The sequence below is a fragment of the Colius striatus genome, chromosome 15 (genome assembly GCF_028858725.1).
Source record: "Colius striatus isolate bColStr4 chromosome 15, bColStr4.1.hap1, whole genome shotgun sequence".
Lineage (NCBI taxonomy): Eukaryota > Metazoa > Chordata > Aves > Coliiformes > Coliidae > Colius > Colius striatus.
In genome coordinates this window covers 18084975-18098140 of record NC_084773.1, presented here as the reverse complement: position 1 = coordinate 18098140, position 13166 = coordinate 18084975, and the positions used below count along the sequence as shown (strand labels likewise).

Sequence of the window (13166 nt, the reverse complement as noted above, 5' to 3'; positions counted from 1 at the left end):
TGGAGAGGCTGTAAAGAGGGTGGTGATCATCTGAGCAGCTTGAGACCCCTGTGTAGGTCTCATGTCTGCTCATTTGTTGAAACAAGCTGAAAAGTGCAGCAGAGGAAAGCCCTGTCTGGAATAAGAATTCTTTTTTTTTAGAAAAGAAATAATAAATAAAATCAAACTTCCCCTTTGTGATTTATGATCCCTCTAACAATGCCACTTTCTCAAAGCCATGCATCATACACAAACAATGGGCCACATAGAAAAGCGTGCTCCCCGGAGTATTACCAAGCATATAATTTTGTCTTTAAATTCTTCGGAGTGAATTGTAAGAACATGACTTCATAGGAACCTTTGAGACATTACAGCTTTTAATAATGCTTTGCTGCTACATGTAATGCTTCATTTTTACTTTTATTAATTAAATTGCTCCTTGCGTGCGTGTGCGGCGGGGAGGGGATCCCGTGCATCCCGGCACGCCCAGGCGGGCTCTGCTTGCCAAGCTCTTGTTTTCCCTTCCTGAAGGCAAGGGGGCTGCACTCTACTTTGGTCTGATGGAGGTTCATGAGGCTGTTCCCCCCATTTTTTGGCTCCTGGGTGAATCAACCCCTGCAAACTACCCTGTCGCTGCAGCCTGGGTGGCTGCGGGTGGCTGCCCACGAGGGGGTGCGCACGAGAGGCAGCTCCTCTTCTTATTCTGCTTCTCCATCATCAGCTCGCTCGAAATACCGTGGGGTGTGCAGCGTTCCCACCCCTCACAGGGCTCACATCCACGAACCGAGTTAGCTCCTGCTTGCACCCTCCTGCCCAGATTGCTATCCTCTCGCATCTTTGATCTTTCCATATTTATATATATGTTTTTGTAAGTTTTCAGGAAAATTGAGGTCAAACTTATTTCATCCTGTAATCCCTTTGCTTTCCCCCACCCCCCACGTAGGCTATACATTTTATTTTATATATTTTTTAGCAGACACATCTTGCATTATGTAAAACATAGGTGAAGGAACCTCTTTAGTAAATCTGAGTTGCCTTTCTGTAGGCAGCAGCAGGCTTTGGATCTGGCTGCTTATCTAATAAAGGGTGGAAGCTGCACTTTTTACAGCTTTTTGTAGCACAGTTTGTGGGCTTGCCCATAATAATACAATTATGAAGGTTAACAGGAAAAAACTGGGTCCAGGAGTGATTCCAGGCAGCTGGCAATGCCGACGAATTGGAAGCACACCACCAATGAAAACTGCAGTGAAAAGCAAATTAAACCTCATATCTGCCATCTCACTCGCTTTTCTCTGCTTTCCTGTTTGGACTTGAAAGGTGATTGGAGCCAAGGCAGTGACAGTTGACGGAAGTGCTGCAAGGAGAGAGTATTTATTTACAGTGAATCGTGGTGATGCTTGTTCAGGATGCGGTTTCACGCAGGATGTTCTGTCCCCACCCCCGGTTTGATCATTTCTCCAAAAAAAAAAAAGAGGGGGGGGTGGGCAAGAAAAAAAAAAGGCAACTCCTTGATTGTTTGAGGCCACAGCTAATGCTTGGAGAAACGTTGTGCAGCGTGCCTGTACTTGGAGCGTGTGGTAATGTGCTGTGGAGGAAGTTCCTGAATTGGGCACAGAGGCAGCTCAGGACCAAGTCCTGCCCAGATGTGTTCAACCCACTGTTGGCTCTACGTGTTTAGCCAGGGAGGTGGGCTACTTGGGGTCCCTGTGTTGCAAGTGATGGCTAATGTGGGCCACCCGCTTCATTGCCGGCCATAGTGCCAGCTGATGCTGCTGGAAATTATTTTCTGGGGGAGGAAGGACAGAGCAGAAGTCATCCCCCTCTCTAAGTTTTAATATAACAAATAAATGTACATGTAGAAATCCATTTTCAGAGTTACTATGCTTTGGGATATGTTCAAGGTTTGGATGGGGCTCATCCTGCTCTTTCTGCTATAATCAAGGCTTTAGCCCACAGTGGGTGAAATGACACTTCAGAAGGTCACTGAGTGGGTGAACTTGTCATCGATAAATAACAAACACTATACAGATCCTCTTGCATGGGAGACAAGAAGAGGCACGTGGTGCCCAGTTGCTGGGAGCTACTGGCTCCCTGGGGATGCCGGTTTGGGGTGGATGCTCACTGTGGCTCATCCCAGGCTGTGCAGAACCGGATAACGAAGCTGCCCGCCAGCTTTACAGCCCTCATACCTCTCGCTCCCCTATCGCCGATTGGTTTCGTACAGCTCCTGACAGGCAGGCAGAGATAGTAACTTCTGTTACTACCAGACGAGGCCAGTGATTAGATAGGGCGAATTTCTCTATCTCCTTTTTTTCCCCAGATAGAGTAGAGGGCTTAGAGGCATGCTCTAGCGTATACATTTTCCTTCACGGGTGCTGAGCGGGGAAGCTATTGGAAACTTGAGGTATTGGGGGGAGGCAGGAGTGAATATGGGTTTTTTTATTTATTTACTTTGACATTTTCTTTTAAACTATTTTTAAGTAGTACATTTTTACCAGTTTTTCTGTCTGGAAGAAGGAATCTAATGGGTTTTTTTTTCCACTTGCAGCTTTTAATTACATCATTGCCATCATCGGGCCCTTTCTACAACTCCCACATTGTTCAGCAGACACAGTGAAATGTTTTTAGGAACCTATAAAATCCAGTAATTTGCATCCAGAGGCCATGGCTGTAGTCAGCATTCAGGCAAGCGAAGCAACTGCCTGGATAACTTTATGACCAATACATGTGCTGCATTGTGTAGTGTGAGGCTACGCCGCAGCCGGCGAGGAGCGAGAGCGTGGCTGCTCTTTGCCTCTGCTTCCCGCACAGATTGCGTTGCATGTACCATTTAATTAAGTAATGAAGTTGTTAGGGCTCGTAGCAGAGATTGAGCTCCCCAAAGGTCCATTGTGGCAGGGAGCTGGGCCAGAGCCAACCGCTCGCTGAGTGCTGCCGGGCCTGCAGCCTTCGCCAGCTCCACGCTGGCTTCCCTCAGCCTTCTCCCTGGCTTTTGTGCCCTGGGGCTGTGATTTGTGCCTGCTTTGGGTGGTGGCCTCCCCTCAGTTACTGTGTGGCATTTGGAGTTGAACCTCAAGATAAGTCACATCGTACTTGGTGCAGGATGCAGCCTTGCAGAGCTGTGTGAAATGGTTCCTACTGGAGGTGACAACTGATTTGGCAAGGGGCATCAGGGGCTCCCACGCACCCACAGCTCTGGAAACCATCAGTTCCTGAGGCTGACGATAGCCTCATGTTGCAGAAATATGTTCAGGTTAGGATGAGATTTGCAAAATTGCCAGAGATTTTTTTTTTCATACATCTGTCTGAATTCAGGCAGTCAAAACATCTTAAGTAGCTCTGAAAATGTCACTGTAGAAGATCCTGCTTGTGGCTGGTCTAGCTGAATAAAAAAGGCTAAGATGTTCCAGAAACGAGAAAACAACAGTCTCTCCTGTTTAAAGGTGATAGGATGGCTGTGGTTTGGTATTTGTTGTGTAAAAAAAAATGTCTTTTTTCGCAAGGAAGAGCGAGCTGCCTGTTGTCAGCAGGCTATGAAGCCACGAGGTGCAGGACCTCAGAGCATTCAGAGGCCAGGGGAGGGCTCTTTAAAAAGTAGCTAAAAACCCAGGAATGCCTTGAAAAGAGCAAAAAGACAATTTAATTTGGTCTGACTTTTGAGAAGGGCAGGAGGCTACCAGTTCTCACTAGACTGAGTTAAACTGGGATTTCCCATCCATACAGGATTTGCATGCATGTTTATTTTCATGTCACACGTGTGTATCTTTCGGGCTGCCAGCCTTTTCAATCAGGAGTACAATGTTGGGTTTTCTTTATTGCTTTGTACACTGATGCTTCCTGACTGCCGTATATTCTGCCTATGTGAAAGCATAAAGCACCATTCTGCTCCTTGAGTGGGAAATAACAGTAAGGATGGCACAGGCTGTGTGGGATGCCTCTGCCCCCCTCGCACGGGTTTTCTGTTCCCAAGATTTCCCAGATTCAACTATTTCTGCTCCTTAAGTTATATCAGCATCAACCAAGAAATAAAGCTAGGTCCTTACTTTTAGTACAGACATCATGAACAGGCTATTCAGTGTGTGCTCGACTCCCAGCAGGCACGTTTCTGCCAGACAGAGGACTTTTTGATTCCCTGTTTTCTTCCTCCATCTGAACAGACTCTGTCTGGGGTTAAGACATCTATTGTCAGGCAAGGGCAACCAAATACTTGGTGGATTGGGGATCTTCAGTGCTTGCTCATATTTGTGTGACCTGAGGAAGGGAAGATGGTTTGGTGAGGGCAAGGAGGGAAGTTTGTCCCTGGGAAGGTTGACTCTGAATTTAGGGGCCTGCAGTGCCATGGGCAGGTTTGCTCCATGGGGCTCCTAGGGGAAGATCCTTCCTTGGGAGGAAGGGCGATGGAGGAGACAGTGTTCCCTCTAGTCTCAGAAAGTTGTCTGGGAGTCAGAAATGTGCAGGGCTTATACGTAACCCAGCCATGTCATGCTGAAACACGCTCCTTGAAACGGGGCCGGCATGAGCCGCAGTGACTGACAGTGCCTTCTCCTGCCCAGAGCCTGAATCAAACTGCTTTTCATGGCCTCGAGTGTTTGCTGAAGTGGTTCCCAGCCAAGACAGGAAACTATTTGACTTAGGGTACTAGAGAGCTCCTCTCATGGTATTTACAGATAAAAGGGGAGGAGTTGAAAACCTTAGTCCGTATTCATCCCAATCTGATAACCTCCAGGGATTTTCATTAGTTCAAAGAAATCTTGGATCACAAACTTGTGTGCTTAACTGGAGCTGAAGCCCTAACCCTTGGAGGCATCCAATCCTTGGTGAAACCTTAAAATAACAAATACTGCTTGTAACTGTCTTTGTGTTTTTAAAAACGTTTTAAACCACCAGATCAGTCTAAAAGTTAGTCCTTGGGTAAGGACATGTCCCTGATCTTTAAAATTGTGTCTCCCCTGAGCTTTGGTGGCACAGAAACCGATTTTGTTCAACAGACTTCAATCTGTCAGGGGCTGAAAATAAGAAAGGGGAATTATATTCAGTAACTAAATGGGCAGAATGTATCTTACAGGAGTAGATTGGGAAGACAGTAGTAAAATGGCTGTTTCACGATCCCCTACTGAGTTATGAGGTAGCTTAATGCTGGTCACCAAAGCGTTCCATCACAAGTGATGGTTGGATTGTAGGTGGGAGCATCTAAAGCATACCAGCAAAGGAGACCTTGTGCAGGTCCTCTGCTCTGGGATTAGGTCAAGTCAGAGCTGCTGCTTGGGAAACTTGAGCAGAGCTGTCTCCCCCACTTTCAAACAAGGTGGAAACTCCCCCATGCCCTGCTCCTTTCTGCTCCCACTTAGCTCTTAACTTTGCTCTTTTCCCTTGATTTTCACTTCATCACCACTGGCTCTTGGAGGCCTTGGGCTCTGTTGGAGGCACTGAAGAGGTAGGACTGAGTGCGTTGCCATGTTTCCAGCTCCTTTTTCTCTGGAGACTGTTTGTTTCTTTGCAAGCCTAGAGCTACCTTCCGCTTCAAACAGGTAGATTCACTCGCTGATTAAAAAGCTTTGTTAATTTAGAAGGAAGGCCACATTCTTTCTCAACACCATCATTAATTAAAGACTAGGAAATTGCCAATTCACCCGACATTCACATCCTTACCAGCCTATGCTCACATAATTTATTGCCCAAATATCTTAATGCCCAAGTGCATGCTGAGACCCGCACACAAAACCTTAACTCCAATCTCATATATTTTTCCTATGCATAATTAAGATGATTGCTTCTTAAAACCTGGAGTATTTTCAGTAAAACACCTTTGTTTTTCTGGGGTTGGGTTTTCAGATTGTGCCCAAACATGGGCACCGACTGTGGCCATAGCTTTATGAAACTATGTGTAACCCTGTGTGTATGGGTGTGAATCATAAACCCCAGATGAAAACAGCTCCTTAGCAGCCCTGTCTCTGGGAGGACAAAACAACCCCCATGATAACCCACAGTCCTTTAAGTCTCTCAGCTATAAACTGTTGCAGGTTGAACGTAGAAAGAAAAGAGAGTTTTATGTCGGTAAGGGTAATGTAACTATGCAAAACCCACTTACAGCTTAGACACATCATTCATGAGTTACACCATGGCTCCTAACTCATGGCAACGACGAGTGTCTGGCAATCCCCACCATCTGGTGAACTCTGATGTGTATTTGAACAGCACAGTGTGTTAGTGTGCCTATATACAAGACATATTCACACACAACATATAGTGGCAGGGGAAAGAGAGAGAAATTATGTTTCAGCTGTGAATGACTTATATTTACTCAAGCAGCAAAGAAATAGCTGATAGCTCGAGAGTGATCAAAGCTCGTGGTGAGTTATAGAGGTCTTTCCTCACCAGTGAGGAAGATAGAGCATATTTCAACCTGCTGTGTATCCTTTTACTCCAACACATACATCTCAATGCGTATTTTTATGTTGGTTTAGAGACCTTTCTGCTTTGCCCAGCAAGTGTGTTTTGGTTTGTTTTTTAAATTATTATTTTTTGTGATCACTTCTGCCTCTTCTCTGTCTGCTCCTGATGCCAGAGACAGAGCAGATTGGGAAGCCTTTGAACACATTACTGGTTGAACTCGAATGAGGTTTTTGTATTGCTTGGTTGCAAGCTCCTGTGATGAGCATAAGGAATATAGTTTTGATTGACATGATGTACTCTTAAAGCAAAAGTGATCTATCAGCATTCAGGCAACCACAACTTGTTTTTTCTTTCGTGGCAGAGAATAGTTATGTTGCAGTTGTGCTACAGCAATGAAGGTTGAATTGCAGTTTCCCTTTGAATCCTCTGATAGAGGAGGTAGCGAAGAGTGAGTCAAAACGGGGCCATTTTAGGTCACTCTTAACAAGCTAGGCTTGAGGATCTTCTCAGTTTCTGTTGCTCTGACTGTTTTGTGTTCAGCCAGATCTTCCTCTGGTACACCAGCATTCTCATTACAGAATACTTGTACAGATGACACGACGTTATTATCTTCAGCTTCGGCCGCTTTAAAATGAGTTCTTACAGTTAACACACCCATCATCTTATACCACAAAGAGAACTGGTTTGGAGGAAAGATATGATATATCCTGAGACAGAGTCTGAATGTGAGACATCCTCCCTCTCTCCTCCTTGTGCTCGCCGCTAACTGTGAAACCTCTTCGAAATCAGTTGCTCTCCAAATGAGTTATTATTTGGCCTATGGTCGGTGCAGAAGACACGTGAGCATCCTCTGGGAGGAAATGCAGTTTTATAAATTAACCTTCGAACTCGGGAGAGTTGAGTGGTGTTTTTTATTTGGCAGCTTTGCAGGGCACTGGGCAGGTAATTTGGCTTGCCTTTTTCCATGTCTTGGAAATGGGTACAGTGTTCCTTACTCCCAGTGCTGCCTTCTGTCTGGGGCCTGAGACACGAGTGTGTAAGGAACTGTCAGAACAAAACTGTGTGTTGCTAGTGATTTTATTACTGTTTGTAAACATTTGAATCTGCATGTAACCTTGGAGGGAGAGATTCCAACAAGGATTAAAGCAGTTTTAAGAAACCTGACAAGATGCTGAAGCTTTTATTTGAGTCATATGTTGCTGAGCATCCTTATAAGTCACCTGTGCCACTTTTTTTCCAAGTAGCAAAACCTTCTGTATATGGATGTTGTTGGATAAATGAATTCTCAATGTTACTAGATAAATGTTGTTGTAGTTCCCATGTGAAGTTAGTACAGTTCATAAAAACCTGTTTTCAGGAATTAGGTGGTGAGAAATCAGAAAAGCTTCTTGTCCCCTGGGTGGGCTTTCCTCACTTGTGGTCATGGTGCGTGGGGAGTTTGCTTCTACATCCCGTGCACTGCCTGATGAGGGGGATGACTGAGGGAATGGCCTGGCCTCACTCACAAGTTTTGCAGCTTCTCAAGTGCAGAAGGACTGCTTTGGATGATTTTTAGATTTGTTTTAATTTTTTTTTTCCCCCTAGAAATGGAGATCTGTGGGGCACTGACTGACCATGCATGTCAGGCTTTAAAGCTCCAAGTGAATGAATAAATAGTTTGTAACTAATGTAGAGAGTGTGAAAATAAATACCTGAAGATGGCAATTTTCAGGAAGTGTTTTTTAGACCTTCAGTTTTATATTATTCATTTGTTTGGGCAGATTTTGATAGTTTTTATAGGAGGGGAAAAAGAAGTTGCAGTTTCATAGGCAGCCAGTGCCTCTCTGCTGAGCATGTCCTTCATTATCCAAGAACATGTTAATTCAATATCCTCCCCTCTGTCATCCTACTCTTGCATTTTTTTCCTCCTAGGTTCCACTCCCGGCACTCTGCAGCTTCCCATTTCTATTTCAGTGTTTCAGGCACTGCTCAGAAGCAGATGGATGGCTAGATTTCAACCCCACCTCCAAACTTACACACACTCCACATCTCGCGCTGCATTCATGAGCACAGACGAGCAACAGGGAGCTCGGGGTTTTGCTTTTTAATAAGTTCATCCCCAAATCAGAGCTTCCCCATTTAGGGTCAGGTGCTCTACCATGAACAGTTCCACCTCTCCAAAAAAAAACCCTCATAGCAAAAGTGGGATATTACTGTGCTTGATGCAGAGGAGGGTGAGGTACACGTGTGCTTTTTGGAAGCGTGCTGTTTCCCGGTGCCTGTTTTGCTGCCTTTGAGCAGATTTTGTTTGCAGGTAATGCCTGGTACCGTGTGATCGCTCGGGGAACGATGCGATACGATGAACAAAACCTCAGCCTCTACATTTGCTTTTCCTCCTTTTGCTTTGCGGCGCCCGGGTTTTGATGTCTTGCTTCTCAGAAGGCTTGACGGTAGTAATAACGGAAACAGCAAAAAATGTCAGCTTGACTACTGTCTGCGTGTCGGCACTAGTCCAGGGAGTTTCAAAGGGATGTTTTATTGATTCTGTAATTGCACAGTAGAATGGACAAACTGAACTGTACCTCAGGGCAAGGAAAGCCCCTGTCTGAACGGCATCTGTTGGATGTATGCGCTGCTGTAATTTGGGCAGGGAGTGCTCTCTGGGCGGTTTGAACCAGGGGGCTGAGATCTTGGCTTAACCCTTTCCTTGTAGGTGATGCAAACTCCGGTTTTGCCTTCTGGTTGCAGCCTGGGAGGAAGGTCTGCTTTGGGGGTCCCTTTCAGTACTCAAGTGACTCTTTGGAGCTTTACGGCATTTATGCCAGCGTTGCATTTAAATGGAAATTTGTCCTGTGATCTTTACCCCTGGCGTTATCACTCCAAGTATTCCCCTTCACTGAGATCCTGAGCCCACAGGATTATAACTTGCAGTGTTGCCTCACTTGCAAAATCCACTTCTTAACTGAAAAACTGGTCTTAATCTCTTATGAAATAAGTCTGCGTTGTAATCCTTGTGCCTGGGAGCTGGTAACTTCCTCTAGCACGAGCTGATTACTTTCCAAAACTGAAGGAGTGGACTGAGCTGTTTTCCTAAAACAATTGCAAATTAAATTTGTAAACTTTTGCTGTTGCCATATTTTTTCACTGGCACGCTGTCTGCGTGCTGTGTCTTTAATTTGGTGAGAACACAAATCAATTAGGCTAACCTACGGCAATTCAAAAACCTGGGGGGGGAGTTGGGGGGTGTAGGTGTAAAATACACTGTCTTGACTTGATGCCCAGGGTTTCCGTCCCAATTATTCTCTCTCATTTCTTTTAGCCAGCTAGAAGTGGGTGTCCTGCAAAGAGCAGTGCTTCGTCCCCAGGGCAGAGCTCACAAAAACAAGGGATAGAAAGGCAGCGTGGGAGGAAACACTGTCCGGCCTGCCTCCCTCAGAAGGACTGTAAGTTTGGCTTCTGGGTTTCAAGAGTTTCAGGATTAAAGGAAGGAAGAGCTGGGGACAGGGATGAGCCAGGGATTGGGGATGTGCAGGGATGAGAGGGTGGCAGCACTCCCAGGAGCACCTAGCTGGAGCCAAACCCTGATCCTTGGAGTTTCCACTGCTCATAATTGTGGCTGTGATTAGGTCATTGTCTTCCTGAAGTTAATAGGGAGGCTGGCCTGAGTTTAGAGGGTGAGATGCTGTTTATTTTTGGAAATTGTGCAAATCTTTTCATGTGTTGATTTGAAATCTTGATTTTTAAAGTCAGTGCTCCAGGCAACTTGCTGGGACAAAACCTGCAGTGCAATTCTGTCCCGCACTGGATTTTAGTAGCTCTTACAAGCAAGCACTGTATTCAATGAAAGAAGATGTGCACTTTATGGTATTTTTTTTGTTGAGCCTGATGAACTTCTTTATCTGGAGCCTTGCATGTTGTAATAACATTCATAGACAAAAATAGGCAATTAATATTAAGGACATGGAGCACTCTGCCAGTTCCACAGAATGAAAAGGGGAGCTCATCTTCAGTAGTGTGCATTGCAGAAATCAGCTGGGGAAGATCCTGCATCTGGATCCTGCTCCATTCCCTTCTGGTAATTCAGATGAGTATAAACTGTATACCAGCAGCAACAGCTGTATTTTGGGGCGTTTGCCAGAGGAAAAGCAGCTTTATTCTGCATTGGAAAGAGAATGCCAGGGATCTGTTGATTAGTAAAAGGGAGCACTGCCCAGTGCACCCGATACAGTGGTCTCAATACATAATTAATCACAAATACACTTTGATCAAGTCTAAAACTCACAGACCAGTGAAACGAGCATAGAGGTCTTGATTTGTCATATTTGATGCTATGAATTTTAATAGGTAGGTGAAAGATAACTTATCTCTATCTGATTTTATATTAAACTCACAACCAAGGTACCAAAAGTATTGAGTCGAGCCTGGATGTGCCATGGAGTAAAGCAAAGGGCTGGCAAGTGCAGGTAGCGTTGCTTCAAGGCTTGTTCTACATCAGCCTGCTAATTTGGAGGCAGTTTTTAATAAGAGCTGCATGGAAATTAAAATATCAGACTGTGAACTAATAGTTTAACGTTTGGCTGAGTCTTAATCACCTTCCTCCCCCAACTCTGACTTTTGTCAGATTGCTCATAATTTCAGTCTCAGTGATCTGTCTCTCTGTTGTCTTTTTTTTAAATAAGAATGTTGAGGTGAGTGTGACTGAAAATACAGAATGTGCACTAATATTTCCTGTGGCATATCAGATCACAAAAATGACTAAAGAACATCCTGAACACTAAAATTCTCAGCGATGTATTTTCTGTCAACATTAAGACTGAAGTGCAATTGTTGCAGCCAATCAGACACGGGAAAAACACTGTCTTACTGACCCAGAAAATGCTGCATTTCCCAATTTTTCCAGTGTGTTCACTCAAGGTGGCAAAGGAAAGTGGCCAGACTCTGTAGTAGTGCAGTGTTTGGAAGACCCAAAGGTGCTCCAAACACATGTATGAGCATGTTAGGAGAGTCCTGAAGGATAGTAGCCATGGAAAGTGGGCGTTTTGCCAAACCTCTGCTGAATAACTCTCTGCCTTTATAGAAATCATTGATGATTTTTGGCAATGGCTCTTGTAGTAGTATCTGTAGCTGGTTTTGGGATGCCCTGAGTCCATTGATGGCTGCTTGCAAATATTAATATAAAAGCCTGTGGAGTTTCCCAAGTAATTGTTTACTGGGTACTTAACAGCTGCTCAGTAACGTTTTCAGGAGCATCCCAGTCCTGCCTTCAGAAAGATCTTCGATGGAGACAGTTCTCCAGAGTTGTTTTAAATAACTGTGGGCTCCTGGAAGCCTGTGGTGTTTCTGAAAGCTGTGCTTGGATGCCCTGGAGGGTCACGGCCAAGAGTAGCCCATGGTGTCAGGAGAGATGCTGCGTTGCTTCCTGGGGCTGGAGCCTAGCCCAAGGGAGCAAGCTGGTAGAGTCTATGTGAGTGGGCATTGTGAGCTTGGATGAGTCTAGTGAGAAGGAAAACCTGTGCAGCTCCTCAGTTTTCAGATCTCTCTCCCCTTCTTTTTACCCTTCTCTCTCAGGACTGGCACTGCCAGGCAACCAGCTGCCCATGCCTTGGTGCAAGGAAGGTTTGGGTGCTCTGAGCCATCCTTGCACCTCTGAAACCAAAGGGAACTGTAGAGCCAATCTCCATGTAGCATCCTCACTGCAGGGCATGAGCCATCTTCCTTATTGCTCCAGGAGCTCTGGGATGGGGTAGAAAGGTCACAAGGTAGAACCATCACAAGGACCAGCAGAGAAAGTAGTCAGTTCTGAGAGGGTGGTGCTGGTACCTGCCTGTGGGACAAACATATCTCTCAATGACAGACCTCAGGTAGCTGTTTGACCTCACAGCTGCTTCTTTTTCTTCCATCTTTTTTTAATTTTAGTTAACAAAACCAAAACACATTAGTTTAATTATTTCTCTTCCTGGAAATTTCTGTACAGGATTTAGTTGTAGGAGCTGGATATGTGGAAGATTAATTTGTCCTCTTGGGCTGCAGATGGACCATTACTATTTTATAATCGTTGACAGTGGCTATAAGGAGTGAGGAAGTATGCTGTAAAATACAGCAGTGCTGACAGTGTAGAAACAGTGCATCTTCTTGCTGTTTGGTATTTTGATAGAAACTCTTTATCACTTTAAAAACTGGCTGTGTATCAATACGATATGTTAAAAACAGGAGTAGGAAACTGCAGGCTTTTAATTCGTGCCATTTGAACCCTCTTACCTTGGATGAATGCGGTGTGTAAATTATAGTTCCCATGAGGTAAAAAAAAATCAGTCAAATGCTACTTAACCTTTAGTCTGCCATGTTTCGTGTTCCATTTGTGCTTAAGAGAATATGTGCGTACGCTTTCATCTCTCCACCATGCAAAAAATCATCCTTAGGGTTCCTGTAACGACACAAAAAGTCTTTAAATTCGGATTTCAGGTGAGCGAAACTGCCGTCGTCGTAGAGATCTTACGGCTGAAGTGGTTTCAGAAATTTTGTTTACCCTTCAAAGATGAGTAGCTGGAAGAGGTTATTTTTCGTTCAGCATGGCAGCAGCGATTGCTGCCGTTGATAGTGTACCCAGCGCGCAAGTTAATACCATGGTTTCTGTTATATCTGCTTTATTTGCATGGTTATGTTTGTGCTGGGTTTTCATGTCTTAGATTGGTATTTTCCCAAGCTGATCTCCTGCAAAATACGTTTGTTTTTTTCTTTTCCTTCTTAGATCAGGTACAAATATTCAGTTATTTGAGTTAATATAGAAAGCAACTTCTCTCCATCATGGTTTCCTA

At 44.7% G+C, this 13166-nt stretch overlaps 1 protein-coding gene across 6 annotated transcripts in view; it reads left to right on the top strand.

Moving 5' to 3' along the window:
- FOXP1 (forkhead box P1) overlaps positions 1–13166 on the top strand; it is a 410233-nt gene that overhangs the window by 111517 nt on the left and 285550 nt on the right. Inside the window, exon 1 of one of the 6 annotated variants that reach the window (XM_062008070.1) lies at positions 9777–9794. The exons of the other annotated variants lie outside the window; for them this stretch is intronic. The gene's annotated coding sequence lies outside the window, so the exon portion shown is untranslated. Of the gene's footprint in view, positions 1–9776; positions 9795–13166 lie in introns of those variants that run through there. 6 annotated transcript variants of the gene reach the window in all.